Source organism: Canis lupus, chromosome 5, assembly GCF_003254725.2.
Source record: "Canis lupus dingo isolate Sandy chromosome 5, ASM325472v2, whole genome shotgun sequence".
In the NCBI taxonomy this organism is placed as follows: Eukaryota; Metazoa; Chordata; class Mammalia; order Carnivora; family Canidae; genus Canis; species Canis lupus.
This window is the reverse complement of record NC_064247.1, coordinates 39,301,680-39,320,058: the sequence shown is the minus strand read 5'-3', so window position 1 is coordinate 39,320,058 and position 18,379 is coordinate 39,301,680. Positions and strand designations below refer to the sequence as shown.

Sequence of the window (18,379 nt, the reverse complement as noted above, 5' to 3'; positions counted from 1 at the left end):
GTCAGAACTTGCTTTTCTCTGTGTTATACACTCTGGCATCCTTGGGGAAGACAATATGGCAAGAGTAGATGGCTTCTGTATTGGCTGAGAGGCAGAGCTCTGAGTTAGAGCACTCTTCCATTAAGACACCATCCAGGGCAGCCCTGGTGGCTCAGCAGTTTAGCGCCGCCTTCAGCCCAGGGCGTGATCTTGGAGACCCGGGATCGAGTCCCACGCCAGGCTCTCTGCATGGGCCTGCTTCTCCCTCTGCCTGTGTCTCTGCTTCTCTCTCTCTCTCATAAATAAATAAAATCTTAAAAAAAAAAAAAACTTCATCATTAAAAAAAAGACACCATCCAAAGGGAGCCTCATTGGATGGGACAGTATTATCTGAGATTTGTTCCTGTGTAGGCTCCAAAGGAAAGAGTTCTGAATTAACAGGTGCTTTCTCGGATCCCTGGGTGGCGCAGCGGTTTAGCGCCTGCCTTTGGCCCAGGGCGCGATGCTGGAGTCCTGCGATTGAGTCCCACGTCGGGCTCCCGGCATGGAGCCTGCTTCTCCCTCTGCCTGTGTCTCTGCCTCTCTCTCTCTATGTCTATCACAAAACACAGGTGCCTTCTCGAATATAATCCAGATTATGGTGCCTACATAGCAACTGCTGTAAGTGTAAGAAGGTACTAAATGGCTTACAGGAAAGTCAGAGTGGTTTTCCTTGGATAGGACAGCCCAAATTTATTTACCAGTCCCTTTTATTTTTTTTTAAAAGATCTTATTTATTCATGAGACACACACACACACACACACACACACACACACACACGGAGCGGGAGAGGGAGAGAGAGAGGGAGGCAGAGACACAGGCAGAGGGAGAAGCAGGCTCCATGCACGGAACCCGAGATGTGGGACTCAATCCCCTGTCTCGAGGATCAGGCCCTGGGCTGAAGGCGGTGCTAAACCGCTGAGCTACCTGGGCTGCCCTTACCAGTCCCTTTTAGAGAGTCTGTTGTTTTTGACAGCTCCTATGTGGTAATTAAGATTCATGACTGTGACAAGCCCACTCTTGTAGGAGCAGAGGACAGTGGCTGACTGTTCTTCCTGAAGAGGGCGAAGTCATGCCCTCTCCCCTTCCTTTGTACTTGATGACTGACATAGGAATAAGCACCCATGAGAAGGGATTCAGAGGCTTCTCTGTGGGGGTAAATTCAAGAGGCTATAAAGGAGTCTGAGGAAATTAGGAAAAGAAAGAGAAAATTCCTGAGACTTGTGTCCTTTTTTTTCTTGTCATTTTAAGGGTGTGGCACGTGACTCCTGTGATACTTCAAAATTATTCCTAACCCACTGTTGTGTGGATTTATGTCATTACCACCTGCTTACGATGAGAGGAAAGGTCTCCAATAGAGGAGGCTTGAAAATCACAGAAGAGTCTAGGGAATCTTCCTGCGAAGATGATCCATGTAGAGGGCAGTCACTTTCCTCTCGGGCTCCAAAAGAGGTGCCAGTGGTTATTTTTCACCTTTAAAATTTTTAAAACATATTTTTAAAGGCTATTTATTTTTCTAATCTCCCACCCAAAGTGGGGCTCAAACTCACGCTGACCAAGAGTCCCACGCTCTTCCGATGGAGCCAGCCAGGTGCCCATATTTCTTTTCTTTTCTTTTTCTTTTCTTTTTTTTTTAATGTTATTTATTTATTCACGAGAGACACAGCGAAGGCAGACACACAGAGGGAGGAGGCGGCTCCTCGCCGGGAGCCCCATGGGGGACTCGATCCCCAGACCCCAGGATCACACCCTGAGCCGAAGGCAGACACTCAACCATTAAACCACCCAGGCGTCCTGGGCTCCCATATTTTTCACTTTTGCAGTGTGTCCTCTGGCTTTTCTTCTAGGGGATGCTCACATTCACTTAGTTCACCGGGATCCTGTTCCTGCTCCCGGAGCCCAGCCTTCCTCCCTGTGATCTCTTGTTCATGAATAAGGTGGGGACGGGAAAGCTTTTTCCCCTTCCGACAGCCCTACCTGCTTCGATGATAAAGACACAGAAGCTAGTCAGTCACGTTCCTCCTGCCTTCGGTCTTTCGGCAGCTGCTCTTTGAGGCCGGCTTAAGCTTGGGAGGCCGGGGACACTCAGGGTTGTCATGGAGACCAGACGCGGACTCGGCGGGTAGGGGCGGGGCGAGGGAGCGTCACAGCTGCTGATTGGCTAGGGAGACACGTCGCGCACTGAAAGAGTCCCATCTGCGCAGGCGCATTGCTTTCCTGGCCAAGGGGTGTGGAGCCGTTTGTTCCCGCGTGTGCGTTTGGATCTTTGCAGGCACTTGCTCCGCGAACCCCAGGGTGGGCCCCCGTCATCGACCCTGGGGCAGAACCGATTCCCGCGTGGCCCCGCGTCCTGCCTCTGCCGCCACGTCCAGAGCCCCCCAGCGGGGCAAGCCGGTCCAGCCACGCGCTCAGCGGGGTCGCTCCGGGAGAGGCTGCGCGGCCGGGCGGGTGCGGGCCTGGGGGCTCGGACCGCGGCGCAGCGACCTCCCCCCCCCCCATGTGGATGCACTTCTCCAACCTTGCCGTAGTGCGAAGTGCAAAGATTTTATTTCATCCCTCTCACCAAGGCATTTAACTTCTCAAAGAATAAAGATGGTAACTTTTTTTGTCCCCCCCCCCTTTTGGGGAGAAATATTTAGGCTGATTCTTTTAATGACAATAAAAATATTTTTTAATAATAAATTTATTTTTTATTGGTGTTCAATTTGCCAACATACAGAATAATACCCAGTGCTCATCCCGTCAAGTGCCCCCCTCAGGGCCCGTCACCCAGTCACCCCCACCCCCCGCCCTCCTCCCCTTCCACCACCCCTAGTTCATTTCCCAGAGTTAGGAGTCTTTCTGTTCTGTCTCCCTTTCTGATATTTCCCACCCATTTCTTCTCCCTTCCCCTCTATTCCCTTTCACTATTATTTATATTCCCCAAATGAATGAGAACATACAATGTTTGTCCTTCTCCGATTGACTTACTTCACTCAGCATAATACCCTCCAGTTCCATCCACGTTGAAGCAAATGGGGGGTATTTGTCGTTTCTAATGGCTGAGGAATATTCCATTGTACACATAAACCACATCTTCTTTATCCACTCATCTTTCGATGGACACCGAGGCTCCTTCCACAGTTTGGCTATTGTGGACATTGCTGCTAGAAACATCGGGGTGCAGGTGTCCCGGCGTTTCATGGCATCTGTATCTTTGGGGTAAATCCCCAGCAGTGCAATTGCTGGGTCGTAGGGCAGGTCTTTTTTTGACTCTTTGAGGAACCTCCACTCAGTTTTCCAGAGTGGCTGCACCAGTTCACATTCCCACCAACAGTGCAGAATCCGCATCCTCCCCAACATTTGTGGTTTCCTGCCTTGTTAATTTTCCCCATTCTCACTGGTGTGAGGTGGGATCTCATTGTGGTTTTGATTTGTATTTCCCTGATGGCAAGTGATGCAGAGCATTTTCTCATGTGCATGTTGGCCATGACAATAAGAATATTACATAGTAGGGCAGGACAACGTTTTCAGATATTTTCGGTGTGCAAAATAATTTTCAAGTGTTTTAATCTTTAATGTGAATTGACGTCTCCAAGTTTTTATTTTGGAGCTTCCCTCACAATCCTATTTCTCCTTGTGTGGGATCCAGGAAATTTAACAAAAATCCCCTACTCCCTGGACAAGCAGAGCAGGACTGACTCCATTTTGTGCTGTACCCGCCTTGTGCCGACCTGCTTAGGGCACTGCCCCACTGTAGTCAAGCCCAGGGCACACCCTAATCGGAAATCGGCTCAGTGATAGGCCAGTTCAAATGGATGCTTTAGGGTAAAATGTAATTCAACCCGCCACCTGCGAGTGGACCAGCATGACTGTGCAACTTTCTGCATATCCCATTGGCCACTGGCCCCTATAAAGTTGCTAAGCCTCTTAGTCTCGGGGTCCAAGTCCCTGCTCCGCTGTGTCGCGTATACTTGGACCCAGGCTCGAGCCCGTAAATAAACCCTCGTGTTTGCATCGGTGTCGGCTCTTTGGTGGTTTCTCGGATTCACAATCTCGGGCACAACACTTGAAAGACATGAAATGACTTATTATGAATTATTATGAAATGACCACTATGAATTTTCTAGTAGAAACCTTGAAGTAGACTTAAGGAATCAGTTATAAAAGGAAAAGTGGGGGATCCCTGCGTGGCGCAGCGATTTAGCGCCTGCCTTTGGCCTAGGGCGCAATCCTGGAGACCCGGAATCGAGTCCCACATCGGGCTCCTGGTGCATGGAGCCTGCTTCTCCCTCTGGCTGTGTCTCTGCCTCTCTCTCTGTGTGACTATCATTAAAAAAAAAAAAAGGAAAAGTGCTCACCACGAACTAGAACTACAAGACTAATTATTAAATGTCTAACTTCAGAAAAACGCTTGGCAGTTGAGGAAGTAACTTTACAGAACAGTTTGCAATTAACAGTGACTGTTAATTATTGTTTTAAAAAGTGGCCCTCTGGGGCTGTGGGTGGCTCAGCCGGTTGAGCAACTGACTCTTGGGTTTTGGCTCAGGTCATGATCTCATGGATCATCAATGGAGCCCCACATGGGGCTATGTGCTCAGCAGGGGAGTCTGCTGGAAGGATTCTCTCCCTCTGCTCCTCCTTTCCTGTGCACACGCTCTCTCTTTAAAATAAATAAATAAATATTTTTAAAAAATGGCCCTCATTTTGTTTCCTTATTTTTTTTCCTGTGTGTGCGGTAAGGAGAAGGATAAGTCAACATGAGGATCCATGAATAACTTAGCGGTTTGGGTTTAAACTCACACAGTATTAGCATGGACTTCTCCCAAAGTTGACTCACACAAAAGTTGGGAGGCAAGTAGTTGATTTGGAGGCGATCCTAAGAAGCATGGTGAGGGAATAGGGAAGTGAAACAGGGAGGAGGGAAAGTCAATAAAGGGCAGTTAATGAGCAAGTGACCACTGAGGCTCAGTGCTTCTGTGGACCCCCTGAGAGACTGTATAGATTACATCTCAGGCTCCCTAAGAAGAGTCCAGGAATCTGGGTATTTATTCACCAACTTCCATTCCTCATTGGTTGAGGTTTGTTTTTGGAGTATTTTTTAAAAAAGATTTTATTTATTCATGAGAAACAGAGAGAGAGAGGCAGAGACCTAGGTAAAGGGAGAAGCAGGCCCCCTGCAGGAAGCCTGATGTGGGATTCCATCCTGGGACCCTGGGATCATATCCTGAGCTGAAGGCAGATGCTTAACCACTGAGCAACCCAGGCATCCCTGCTTTTGGAGTATTAACTGGCACCTTTGTACACCTTTGCAATATGTCTGGTTGTATCTTTTTTTTTTTTAAGATTTTATTTATTTAGAGAGAGAGCATGAGAATGGGCTGAAGGGCAGAAGGAGAGGGAGAGAGAAGATCCCAAGCAGATTCTGCACTGAGTATGGAGCTCTACCTTATGACTCTGAGATCATGACTTGAACCAAGATCATGACCTGAACTGAAATCAAGAGTCAAGTACTTAACTGACTGAGCCACCCACATGCTCCAGAAGTGGAATTTCTTGGTCAAATGATACCCATATTTTAAACACATATTGTTAAGTCGTCTCCCCCCCCCCCCCCCGCCCCAACTAAAAGTCACCGATACCTTCCCCCAAGGCTTGTGTTGCTCCCTTGGTCGTGTGAACATAAAATTGAATACCTGCTTGTGACAAGAGAATCTCAGTGGGTAGGCCAGGCAACTATGAGGGTCGGGGCTAGGCTGAGGGGAAGAGTGTTTTCATTTCTTACTGTTCACAGAGGACAGAAATTGTAAGCTAAGATAATATCAATGACAATTTTCTTTCACCTTATTTAGACACTGGGGCTCAAACTTCCTGATAATTTTTAGGAAAATAACAAATCAAGTGTAATTCCCATTTAAAAAGAGGATTTTAAGGTAGGGAATCTCTAAAAAAATTTTTGGGGGCACCTGGGTGGCTCAGTTAAGTGTCTGCCTTCAGCTCAGGTCATGATCCCAGGGTCCTGGGATCAAGTCTCACATTGGGCTTCCTGCCCAGCAGGGAGTCTGCTTTTCCCTCTGCCTCTGCCACTCTCCTGCTCGTGCTCTTTCTCTGTTAGAGAATAAAATATTTTTAAAAAATTTATTCTTATAATAAAATTGGAAGATAGTTAACATATTAGTGTCAGGTATACAACATAGTGATTGGGTAATTATATATATTATGGAATGCTCACCATGGTAAGTGTAGTTACCATTTGTCACCATACTATTATAATACTATTGACTGTATTCCCAAAGATGTACTTTTCATTTCCCTGACTTATTTATTTTATAACTGAAAGTAATTTTCTTTGTCTATTTTGCCCATCCTTCTATCCCCCTACCCTCTGGTAACTACCAGACTGTTCTCCGTATCTGTGAGTCTTTTTCTGATTTCTTGTTTGTTTTGTTTTATTAGATTCCACATATAAGCCGGGGAAACTTGATTTTACACATTCTTCATTGCAGAGATGCAGCCTCTCTCATGGAGAGGCACATGTGGAACTTGGTGCACCCAGTGGTATGCTGGTAAATTTTCAACAACTAGTTTTCGGGAGGAGGAGAAGGAAGAGACCTGATTTGTAGTATTAGCCATTTTCTGTGGTGTAAATAATCCCATCATGCCGAATTTCAGGCTACCAACAGCACTGAGTTGGGAAGAAATGGGCATGATTGGTTCTTGTGTTTGGTACAGGAGGACTCCAACACACCAATAGGGAGGTTTTTCTATTTTATCAGAAAAATAGGTGTTAGTCACATTCTGTCAATTCCATTTACTTACAATGAGGAAAACAAGGGTAACGTTTCATAGGCATTTCGAATACCTTGAAATTTTCCTGAGTGTCTCCATAACCCAAACTCTCAAAGATCTTCTGTTTTCTTTTTTTTTTAATTTTTTATAAAATATTTTATTTATTTATTAATGAGAGACACAGCCTGATGTGGGACTTGATCTCAGGATCACGCCCTGAGCCAAAGGCAGATGCTCAACTGCTAGGCCACCCAGGCGTCTCCATCTTCTGTTCTCTAACTTTCTTTCTTTCTTTCTTTCTTTCTTTCTTTCTTTCTTTCTTTCTTTCTTTCTTTCTTTCTTTCTTTCTTTTTTTTAAGATTTTATTTATTCATTTATAGAGACACACAGAGAGAGAGAGAGAGAGAGGCAGAGACACAGGCAGAGGGAGAAGCAGGCTCCATGCAGGGAGCCCGACGTGAGACTCGTTCCTGAGTCTCCAGGATCATGCCCTGGGCTGAAGGTGGCGCTAAACCGCTGAGCCACCGGGCTGCCCCTGTTCTCTAACTTTCAACCGATCCTGTTAGCAGAACCACTTTTCAAGGATTCCAAGTGACATTAGCACCAGAGTCTATGTGATTAGTACCCCTTGGAGTTACATAGAGGACAGCCTCAAAATAGTAGTGGAAAGATTTCTGGGGAGTGTCTCTTCTGGAGAATGTCCATGTTTGAGGGATCCCTGGGTGGCTCGGCGGTTTAGCGCCTGCCTTCGGCCCAGGACATGATCCTGGGGTCCCAGGATCGAGTCCCACGTCGGGCTCCCTGCATGGAGCCTGCTTCTGCCTCTGCCTGTGTCTCTGCCTCTCTCTCTCTCTGTGTCTCTCTCATGAATAAATAAATAAAACCTTTAAAAATATGTTAAAAAAATTAAAAATAGAATGTCCATGTTTGAAAAAGACTGCAAACACCTGAAACTAATATAACACTGTATGTTAACTATAGTAGAACTTAAAATAAAATGACATTAGGGGCGCACCTGGATGATTCACTCAGTTAAGCCTTGATTTCAGGTCAGGCCATGATCTTGGGGTTGTGAGATTAAGCCCGGAATCAGGCTCTGAGCTGCATGTGCAGCCTGCTTAAATTTCTCTCTCTCCTTCTGCCCTCCTACCCCTGCTCCTGCTCTCTCTTTTCTCTCTCTAAAACAAAACAAAACAAAACAAAACAAAACAAAACAAAACAACAAAACAGGTACCTGGGTGGCTCAGTGATTGAACGTCTGCCTTGGGCTCAGATTATGATCCCGAAGTCTTGGGATCGAGACCCGCATCAGGCTCCCTACTGGGAGCCTGCCTCTCCCTGTACCTATGTCTCTGCCTCTCTCTCTATGTGTCTCTCATGGATAAATACATAAAATCTTAAAAAAAAAAAACCCTCAGAAACAAAAAACTTCTGCTAGAAAGAAGCCATATATAATGCAACAAGTATGGAAGAGCCTTCAGTAATCACTGGAAACTAATTTGATATGAAATAATCCATACTTGAGTGAAACTCTCTGAATATCTTAAAAGTGGAAGACCCTTGATGGTGACACACATCTTACTCCTCACTCCTACACACACTCCAACACACACCAGAGAGAAGAATGTGAACACAGCAGATGTGCCAAAGCCTCCGGTCTTACCTTCATCCTTACTCTTCATCTGACAGTTCACACTGAAACGAGACCTTATGACTGCTGTAAATTTGAGGGGACCTGTCCTCACTGAGTTTTTACTCTACATATGCAGATTAACCCTAGAGAGTACATATAAATACAGCAAAGCCTTCTGTTTTGGTTAATCTTAACCAGCATCAGATCGTGTACATATTATGCATGTAATAAATATGAATATATAAATATTAGGAAAGTGGGAATACAATTCATATATTATTGATACCATATAATGTACAGTGGAGAAAACAACAAAGCCCTAGAAATGCAATAAACATATTGTGGCGCTGTGGCTTGGAACTCTATGCTTATTCAGCAATTACAGTTCTTATAGGACCCTGGAATTTAAATAAAAAAACTCCCAGTAACACCAGCTTAATTTTACACAGAATAATCTTTACTGGAGAAAATACTTATGTTGCAACAGGAACAGCAAAGCCTTTGGTGGATCGTTTCCAGTCGTTTCTAATCATAGATTTTATTTTATTTTATTATTTTTAAAAAATATTTTTGGTTAATTGCCAAATAGTTATTTTTTAAAAAGATTTTATTTATTCATGAGAGACACAGAGAGAGGCAGAGACACAGGAAGAGAGAGAAACAGGCTCCATGTAGGGAGCCCGATATAGTACTTGATCCCAGGACTCCAGGATCACACCGTGAGCCAAAGGCAGAAGCTCAACCCCTGAGCCACCCAGGCATCCCTAATCATAGATTTTAGAACTGAAAGGGAACTTAAAATATCTGGTGTAGGCCTTTTGTTTCATAAATAAGGAGATAGAAATCTGGAGAGATTAAATAATATGCCCAGGCCCTATTTGTTTTATGTTTTTGTTTCTGGAGGGTTATTTGAAGGTGGGGGAGAGCAGAGCTGAATTTCCACAGACTTTTAATTTTTTTTTAAGCCCTGTAATATTTCTTAGTGACCTGTAGACTAAAGGGCAGTGATACTGTGGCTGCAGTGGGCACAGGGGTATTATCACAGGGGGTAAACCAGTGGGCTGAGTGAGGGACAGGAGGGGACTGGCTTACTGTTTTGTGGCACTTCCTGACGAGCACTGTGCCAAAGCCACAACATAGGGTGCTGTGAATTTCTGCCCTATGTCTGAGAGTGGGGCTTGGTATACGTGCTGCCGAAGCAAGCACTGAGAGTGGGGCTTGGGACACATGTGCCAGCATTTGCCTGAGGCAGTTAGGGATTCACTGGATAAGAATAGCTTTTCTTGCTAGTGAATTTAAGCCTCAGAATATCGCAGAGCTGTGAAAGGAATTCTGTGTGAGAGCAACTATGGGTAAGAGATCACTAGTTCCAACTGACATTAGAAACCTATCTTGTAAAGATACCTTGTCCACTGTGATATTTTTGTGCATGAATGAATGAGCACATTTTGTATGTTTACGGTGCATTCACAAGACTCCCATTCTCTTAGATCAGGGGTTCTCAACCAGAGTGATTTTTGCTCAGTCCCCTGGGAGGAGAATTACCAATCTGGAGAACTTCAGTTGTCACAACTTGGGGAGACGGTGTCACTGGCCTCTAGAAGATAAAGGCAAAGGGTGCTACTAAACATCCTACAATATCCAGGACAGCCTCCTACCCTAACCCACCCCACCCCCATTTTTCTGACCCCAAATGTCAATAGTGCTGATGTTGAAGAACGCTGATAGGCAACTTATCATGGCTTGTGTGACCACCAGGTGGCAGTCATGATGCCTGCTGCTGAGATTTTAGAGTTCACCAGGAGCATAGTCCATTGGAATAGTCTATGTAATCTCAATGTGCATTGACACACACACACACACACACACACACACACACACACAAATTGTCTTTAAATTACAAAAGTAATTTTTTCACAATAGATCCAAATAATATAGGACAATAATATAGAAGTATATAAACTAAAAAAATGAGGTTCTTCTGTTCCCCTTCAATTCCTACCCTTTAGAACTAAATTTGATGCAGACATCACCAGATTCTTATGTACGTGTGTATATACACACACGTATAACTAGTATTGTACTATTACTTTTGTTTTGCAACTCACTTTTAATTCTCAGCATTCTACTGTGGACATAAATAATCTAGAGCTATCTCATTTTTTTAATGGATGTATACTGTTCTGGTAATTTATGTACTGTAATTTATTTATATATATTCTTATGGATGGGCATTTGGGTTCTTTCCAATTTTTTGCTGACACAAGCAATTTTGTGGTCTTGCTGTTATTTCTGTAAGATAGATTCCTGGAAATGTGAGAGCTGGGTCAGTGTATGTACATTTAGAATCTTGATGAATTGGCAGTACTAATCTGTATTCTCATAGTGTAAGGGAATACCTATTTCCCCATACTCTTTCCTACATTGGATACTATCAATATTTTATTACTTTAACTTATATTTTATTATACTGCATTCTTAGTGAGTCATCATTTCATATACTTATCTATATTTTCATGTTTATCAGTCCATGAATTGCCCACTCATTTCCTTTTCTCATTTTTATATTGGGTTGTATTCTTCTTATCAGTTTGAAGTAGCATTTTATACATTTTGCTTATTAATGCTTTATCTGAAGTTTGTCTTTAATCAAGGGATGAGTTAGGGAGAAAACTGTATTTTCTCAAATAGCCAATCAAACTAATAACCATTAGTATATAATCTGCTTCTTTTCTCAGTGTATTAAAATGCATACACACTTGGGTATGTCTTTGGATTCTGTTCTAGTGAATCTTGTGCCAATTTCACAGTGTTTTATTTATTATAGTTTTATAGCTAATGAAGAGGATGGGGAAATGTTAGGCAGTATACTATGAGGTACAAAAACTGAATGGTAGGAGAAAACATGGCAAGAGATTGGAAGAAAGCCAGAAGCTAAAGAAGAAATGAAGGTAAGGAAGAAGGAGGGATGACACTGGAGTGCAGGTGGGGCTCAGATCATACAAGATCCAGCAAACCATTTGAAAATTTGGATCTTTATCTTCAGAGTGGTCGAGCTATGGAAGAATTTTTACCACAGGAATAACACAATCAGAATTATATTTTATAAAACTTTTGAACTTCTGTTTCCAGCCACAATGGGCTAACCAGTACCAGACAAGCCTGCCATGCCCAGCATAAACATCTATAAAACTTGACAAAACATAAGAGATAAGTATTTTTAGGCAATGTATGACAGGCAGCAATAAACTACTAATACATGACAGAAGGAAAAACTCATAAGGTGAACCCCATGATCACCTGATTTTTCTGTGTAGGAACAATTTTCCAACTATGACAAAGAGAGTTGGAGTCAAGCAGAGCACAGTGGTCCTACTAAGCTGAGGAGGCAGAAATCAGGATCCAGAGCATCTGAAGCAGCTAAGAACAGGGTGGGGGAGGTGAGGTACAGAGAGGAGGGAGATGTGTAAAGAGAGGGCTGCAGCAGTACATAGACAGATCCCCTGCAACTCTGAGGCTGGGAGGTAAGCTGACATGAACTGGGTGGGATCATACAAGGTTTACAAGATTGGAGCTACTATGGAGTTGAGGATGGAACAGAGATACTAGAAGTCAAATAATACTATAGTTCTTGTGAAGCAGGAGAGCTAGGTTCTTGTCTCATGGAGTCGAAAAATGAATTTCACAGACAAAGGAGAGTGAATAAAGTGATAGGAGTTCGTTAAGTGAGGATACAGAGAAAGCTCTCAGGAGTGAGAGGGGTCCTGACAGGATTGCCAGCGTAGGCCCCCACCAATAGTCTTGTATTTAAAACTGACCAGGAAGCTCATGGCCTTATTTTTGTGATGTCCTGGTTTGAGTAAGGACTGGTGATACCATCTTTAATGGCTTCCTTTTCCTTTTGGGTCTGGTTATTCTTTTTTGATCACAGGCGACTGTCATAAAAAATATCGTTTCCATCCACATCTACGGCAAGGTGGTCTGGTTTGTTTCCTTATCCCTGGTTTCCTTACATCTCAGCATTTTTTGGAACTTTGTTTTGTGAGCCTAATTCCATGGCTCCCTACCTATCTCTCCCTACCTAGCCCTGCCTGTCCCTTACTCACTTGGACATTAGAATTCTGGCTCTAACAGAGCAGAGTGGAAGTTAACTCCTTATTAACACCCCTGGCATCCAACTATCTCAGCAGAAAGGCCACACCTTAGGAGTAAGAACCATACACTAAAACAAAACCTTCTTTGGACTCCCCCTATCAAAGCCTGAAAACAAATCATGACAAGGGAGGCCAGTGTTTAGAGACTTACTTATGTTTTAGTAAAGAGAACTTGGAAACTCTTCAGAGGAAGGTAACAGAATTACCTTTTTACACCAAACTATTCATAAGATCTAGTGTTTAATTAAAACAAATTAATAGACAAAGAAATTGTGAAAAGAAATCAATAGAAAACTAGACATAACTTATGAAATAAATAAGAAAACCAGACCTGAGGTTGTCCAGATATTGGGCTTAGCAGATGAGCCATTTGAAGCAACTATTGCAAATATGTCTTACAATTAAAGAATGTGTTTGAAAGTTAAAGAAAAATATGACCTTAGTAAGTAAGCATGGGGAGAACCTTGGCTGAGAAATAAACACTATTAAAAAGAATCAGACAAAAACTTTAGAATTGAAAAGAAAAATAATGGAAAATTTAAAATGTAGTGGAAGAGCTTAGCAGCAGATTAGAGATGACAAAAGAACCAGTAACCTCAGAGACCGATTAATTTGAGAAAGCATAGAAAATGGATTAACATTGAACAGGGCCTCAGAGACATGGAGAACAATGTCAAATGATCTAATATACGTGTACTTGAAGTCCTAGGAGGAGAAGAAAGTGAAATTGGGACAGAAAAAAGCTTTTGAAGAAATAATGACTGAAAACTCCCCAAATTTGCTGAAAAACACCAACTTACAGGCCAAAGAAGCTCAGTAAAGCCAGTAAGATCTATCTATCTATCTATCTATCTATCTATCTATCTATCTATCCCTCAGTACATTATAATCAAACCTCTGAAAACCAAAGATAAAGAAAAATACCTTTGTAGTAGCCAGAGGAAAAAATATATTCAGGAACAAGGGAAAGAAAGACCCATTCCCTTCTCACCAGAGGTTATGGAGGCCAGAGGAAAATAGTAAAATATTTTAAAGTTCTGGAAAAGCAATGCCACTCTAGAATTCTATATCCAATAAAAATACTCTTTAAGGGGGTGCTTGGCTGGTTCAGTCAATGGAGCATATGACTCTTGATCTCTGCGTTGTGAGTTTGAGCTCCATTTTGGGCATAGAACCTACTTAAACATAATATTCTTTGAAATAAGGATAAAATAAATATATTTTCAGATAAAAGCTGAGAGAATTTGTTGCTAAACAAACTATACAATGAAAAATAATAGATATTCTTTGGCCTTGTGAGAGATGATACCAAGTGGAACTACAGGAAGAAATGATAAAAACAAGTGGGTAAATATAAAAGACCATTTTCTTTAAAAAACTGTTTATAAATGGTAACACTGTGAGGTAGGGGTTTATCACAAATGTAGAGGTAAGAGATATAACAACAATTGCACAAATGACAAAGTAGGAGTAAATGAAATATTTGCTGCATTATACATTTGTGAAATGTGAAGAGTCAGGTGTGAAGTGTGTAGAGTGTGAAATGAAGTAGGAAATGTGGAATATTTTACATGGAGCGTCAAGCATGAAGAGGAAAGAGGTTCTAAAGAGACCGTGATCTATTAAGGATGCATATTGTTAACCCTACAGCAACTACTAAAAATATAATAACAAGAAATGTAACTAAGAAGCGAAGAGAGTAAACAAGATTGAATGCTAAAAAATATTGAATTAGTTCAAAGAATGGCAGAAAAGTAGAAACAAGAAAAAGTAGAAGGGACAAAGGAAAAACAAATAGTAAGAAGGTAGAGTTTAACTCAACCATATTAATAATACATTAAATGTAAATGGACTAAACATTTCAGTTAAGAAGGAGACCATTCAACAAATGGTGTTGTGGAGAAACCTGTCCAACACCATTCCAACTAGGTAATCAAGATTGACAACAGGATAAGTCCTGTTGATTGTATGTGCTGTTGATATGATGCAGCGAGAATGGCACTTTACCTCTGTGATTTTCCTTCCAAAACCCCATAACCCTAGTCTAATTATGATATTTTATTTATTTATTTATTTGAAAGAGAGAACACGAGCAGCAGGGAGAGGGAGAGGGAGGGAGAGAGAGAATCTCCAGCGGATTGCTGGCTGAGCATGGACACTGATGCAGGGCTTCGTCCCAGGATCCTGAGATCATAACCTGAGCTGAAACCAGATGCTTAACCGCCTGAGCCATCTAGGCTCCCTCAAAAAGAACCTACTTCCGGGGCACCTGGGTGGCTCAGTGGTTGAGCATCTGCCTTTGGCTCAGGTTGTGATCTTGGGGTCCTGGGATCGAGTCCTCCATCAGGCTCCCTGCGGGAAGCCTGCTTCTCCCTCTGCCTGTGTCTCTGCCCCCCTCTCTCTGTCTCTCATGAATAAAGTCTTAAAAAAAGAGAATCTACTTCTGCATTTCATGCAATTACATGACTACATTTTTCCTAGAAAACCATCAGAAGTGCCTTATGCATAGTTTCCATTTTGTCACTTAGAGGATATTATAAAGCCGAGTACTCAAGGGTTAAGATTTTAATAAAATTAATTTTCGCAGTTTCATCAGATATACTCAAACGAACTGATTTTCTTAAATTTCTGTGTGCGTCGCCAGGAAGAGTACAGTGACTGCTAGTACACTGTTGCTTCTGCACCATCATTGCAAATGTCAACACAATGAAAAATGCAAATAACATCCTAGTAATAACATGAAAATATTTTTTTAAAAGATTTATTCATTTATTTGAGAGAGAGAGAGAGAAACCATGAGCAGGGGGAAGGGCCAAGGGAGAGGGAGGTGCAGACAACTGGCTGAGCTAGGAGTCTACTGCAGGGCTTGACCCTATGACCCTGAAATCATGACCTGACCCAAAATCAAGAGTCAGATGCTTAGCTAATTGAACACTCAGGTGCCCCAAAATGAAAATAATATTGACCTCCCACACTTCTTGAAAAGGTCTCCCTGGACCCAGGTGTCTAGACCATACTTTTAGAACCACTGGGTTCATGGCAGGCATCCAGTTTTTGGAAGATGAAGGCAAGTCCTTACAAATACTTTATGCTTGTTATACTTATCCCATTAATGAAATCCATTAGCTTTCTTCTCCACTGCTTGCCTCACCTCACCTCCCTCCTCCTCATTGCCCAAAGGCAGAGATCATTTAATTGGATTAAAAAATAATACTCACTTATGTAATGCCTAACAAGGGGTGCATTTTATATTTATTTATTTTAAGATTTTATTTTATTAAAGATTTTATTTATTAGAGAGAAAGAGCATGTTGGGGGGGGTGGATGGGAGGAGCAGAGAGAGGGGGAGAAGCAAACTCCCTGCTGCGCAGGAAGCCCAACATGGGGCTCTATCCCAGGATCCTGGGATCATGACTTGAGCCAAAGACAGACACTTAACCGACTGAGCCACCCAGGCACCCCCAAGATTTTATTTTTAAGTAATCTCTACACCCAACATGGGGCTCAAACATACAACCCCAAGATCAAGAGTTGCATTTTCCACCAATTGAGCCAGCCAGGTGCCCCTAGAGATTCATTTTAAATATTAAGACCTAGGTAGGTTGTTAAAAGGATAGGAAAAAGATAATACCAAAAAGCCAAAACCTGGAAACAACCTAAATGCTCATCAGCCTGAGACACACTGTAGTCTATAGTCATAGAATGACATAGTACCCAGCAATAAAAGTGAACAAGCTACTGACGCACCAGAACATGGATAAATCTTATTGTTTTGCTGAATGAATAATAAGCTAGACACGAAGAAATACCTACTATATATTTTCATTTATATGGAATTCTAGAACAAGTAAAACTAATCTATAGTAATTTTTAAAAATGAGGTTAAAAATCAGATTAAGGGACTGAGTCACCCAGGTACCCCAATGCAGTTGATTTTTTAAAAATCTTTCTCTGGGTTCAGTGTGGAGAATGGACTAGATAGAAGAACAAATAGATACAGGAATCCTAGTTTGGAGGCTCGTCATAATGAAGTTGGAGACAATGTCAGTTTGGACTACAGTGATGGCAGTGCAAAATGTGAAGGGTAAAAGTTCTTGAGATATTTGGGATGTAGAATGGTGATGAAGCGGTTATGGGGGGGTGAGGGAAAGGGAAGAGTTAGGGATGTTACCCAGGTTTCTGTTTGTACATCTGGTTGTGTGCTGGTAGAAATCTCAGAGAAAAGAACCAGCAAGAGGGCCAACTTTGTTGTGGTGGGATCTGGAAAGGTCATAAGTTGAATTTTGGATGCGTCAGGTTCGAGGTGGCTATAAGAAAGTCAAGTTCTCAAATTTCATATAAGATCTCCTATTTTAAGTCTGGGCTGGACACACCAACTTGTGAGTCATTTTTACCAGTGGAACCTGAAGTCTTAGAGATGAATCATCTAGGGAGAGTAAAGAGGTTGTGAAAAGAAGGAGATCTTGGGTTAAGACCTCCAAGGACTTCTCACGTTAGTAGCCAGGTAATAGGAGCGGAGCAAAATAAGCAGACTGAAAAGTAATGTCCACAGGAATGAAGGCAACCCAGAGAACTTGATGTCCTTCAAAAATTATCCATTCATGATCTAGTTTTCTGATGCATTATCTTGTTCTAGAATCTAGCCTCTTATAGTAACCCTGAAAGTTACACAAAGCAAGTACTGCTACTTTTATAGGTGAAGAGACTTGGGGCTGATAAGGCAAATGACATGTCAGTGACTAATTGAGGGCTGTGCAGGAATGCAAACCCGTCTTCTGACTCTCAAATCCCAGGCGGCTCTGCCTGTGAACATGATCACTGAATTGCCATGGGAGACATGCCAACAGACAGATTTATGTTTTTTTTTAAAGGTATCATTTTTATGTCAATGATGAGTTGTTAGTTTGAAATTTGGAAAATATGAGAAAGCATGAAAAGGTCACTGCTGGCAGTAATTTCATAAAGCTCACTTCCTGCTGTACACCTGCTTATACGCACACGCACTTCAAGGTTATTCTTCCAGACATAATTAGGCTTATGGTGTACAGTCCATTTTATAATCTTCCTCTAGAGACATAATATACTGTGATCCTTTCCTCGTGCCATTTCATAATGAAAAACTGGCTTTGAGTGAATTTTTTTGGCAGAATCTTAGGAGAGCAAACAGAACAACTTGCCAGAAGCAAACAAGCCATGTTGGGTAGATGACTTAGAATACTACCCAACTACCTATGCCTCTTTTTTTTTTTTTTAAGATTTTATTTATTTATTTATTTATTTATTTATTTATTTATTTATTTATGAGAGAGAGAGGCAGAGACAGAGGCTGAGGGAGAAGCAGGCTCCTTGTGGGGAGCCCGATGCAGGATTCGATTCCAAGACCCTGGGATCATGACCTGCATCCAAGACAGGTGCTCAAGCACTGAGCCACCCAGGCATCCCTATGCTTCTTTATATACTGGTCATTGAAGTCAAAACATGAGTTCCCTTTGGGGAATGAATAGTGGTAGAGGAACTAAAGTCTCCATGACTCGGATTTGTAATCCTCAGTGCACTCATATAATCCTGGAGGGTATGTGTTGCATGGCTCAACCAGATGTGACCTTACCCAGGTTTGTAAGCCCACTCCCCAGGCATGTCTTTCTAGTCTATGGGGCACTCTCCTTCCTGGATCCCCTAGATGAAGCCATACTATATTTCAAAGATGAAGTTACAAATGATCCTACTCTCAAATGAGGGAAACAAAACCAACAGGTCAGTATGAATGTCAGGATGGGTACCAGGCAGGGTAAGGTTTCAAACCTG

General features: G+C 42.3%; 1 protein-coding gene across 2 annotated transcripts in view; it reads right to left on the bottom strand.

The window, feature by feature from the left end:
• ZNF286A (zinc finger protein 286A) overlaps positions 1-2,151 on the bottom strand; it is a 78,645-nt gene extending 76,494 nt beyond the window's left edge. Inside the window, exon 1 of one of the 2 annotated variants that reach the window (XM_025428297.3) lies at positions 1,997-2,151. The gene's annotated coding sequence lies outside the window, so the exon portion shown is untranslated. The remainder of the gene's footprint in view (positions 1-1,996) is intronic. The other variant, XM_025428300.3, reaches the window with a different exon arrangement.
• Between the last annotated feature and the right edge of the window lie 16,228 nt (positions 2,152-18,379).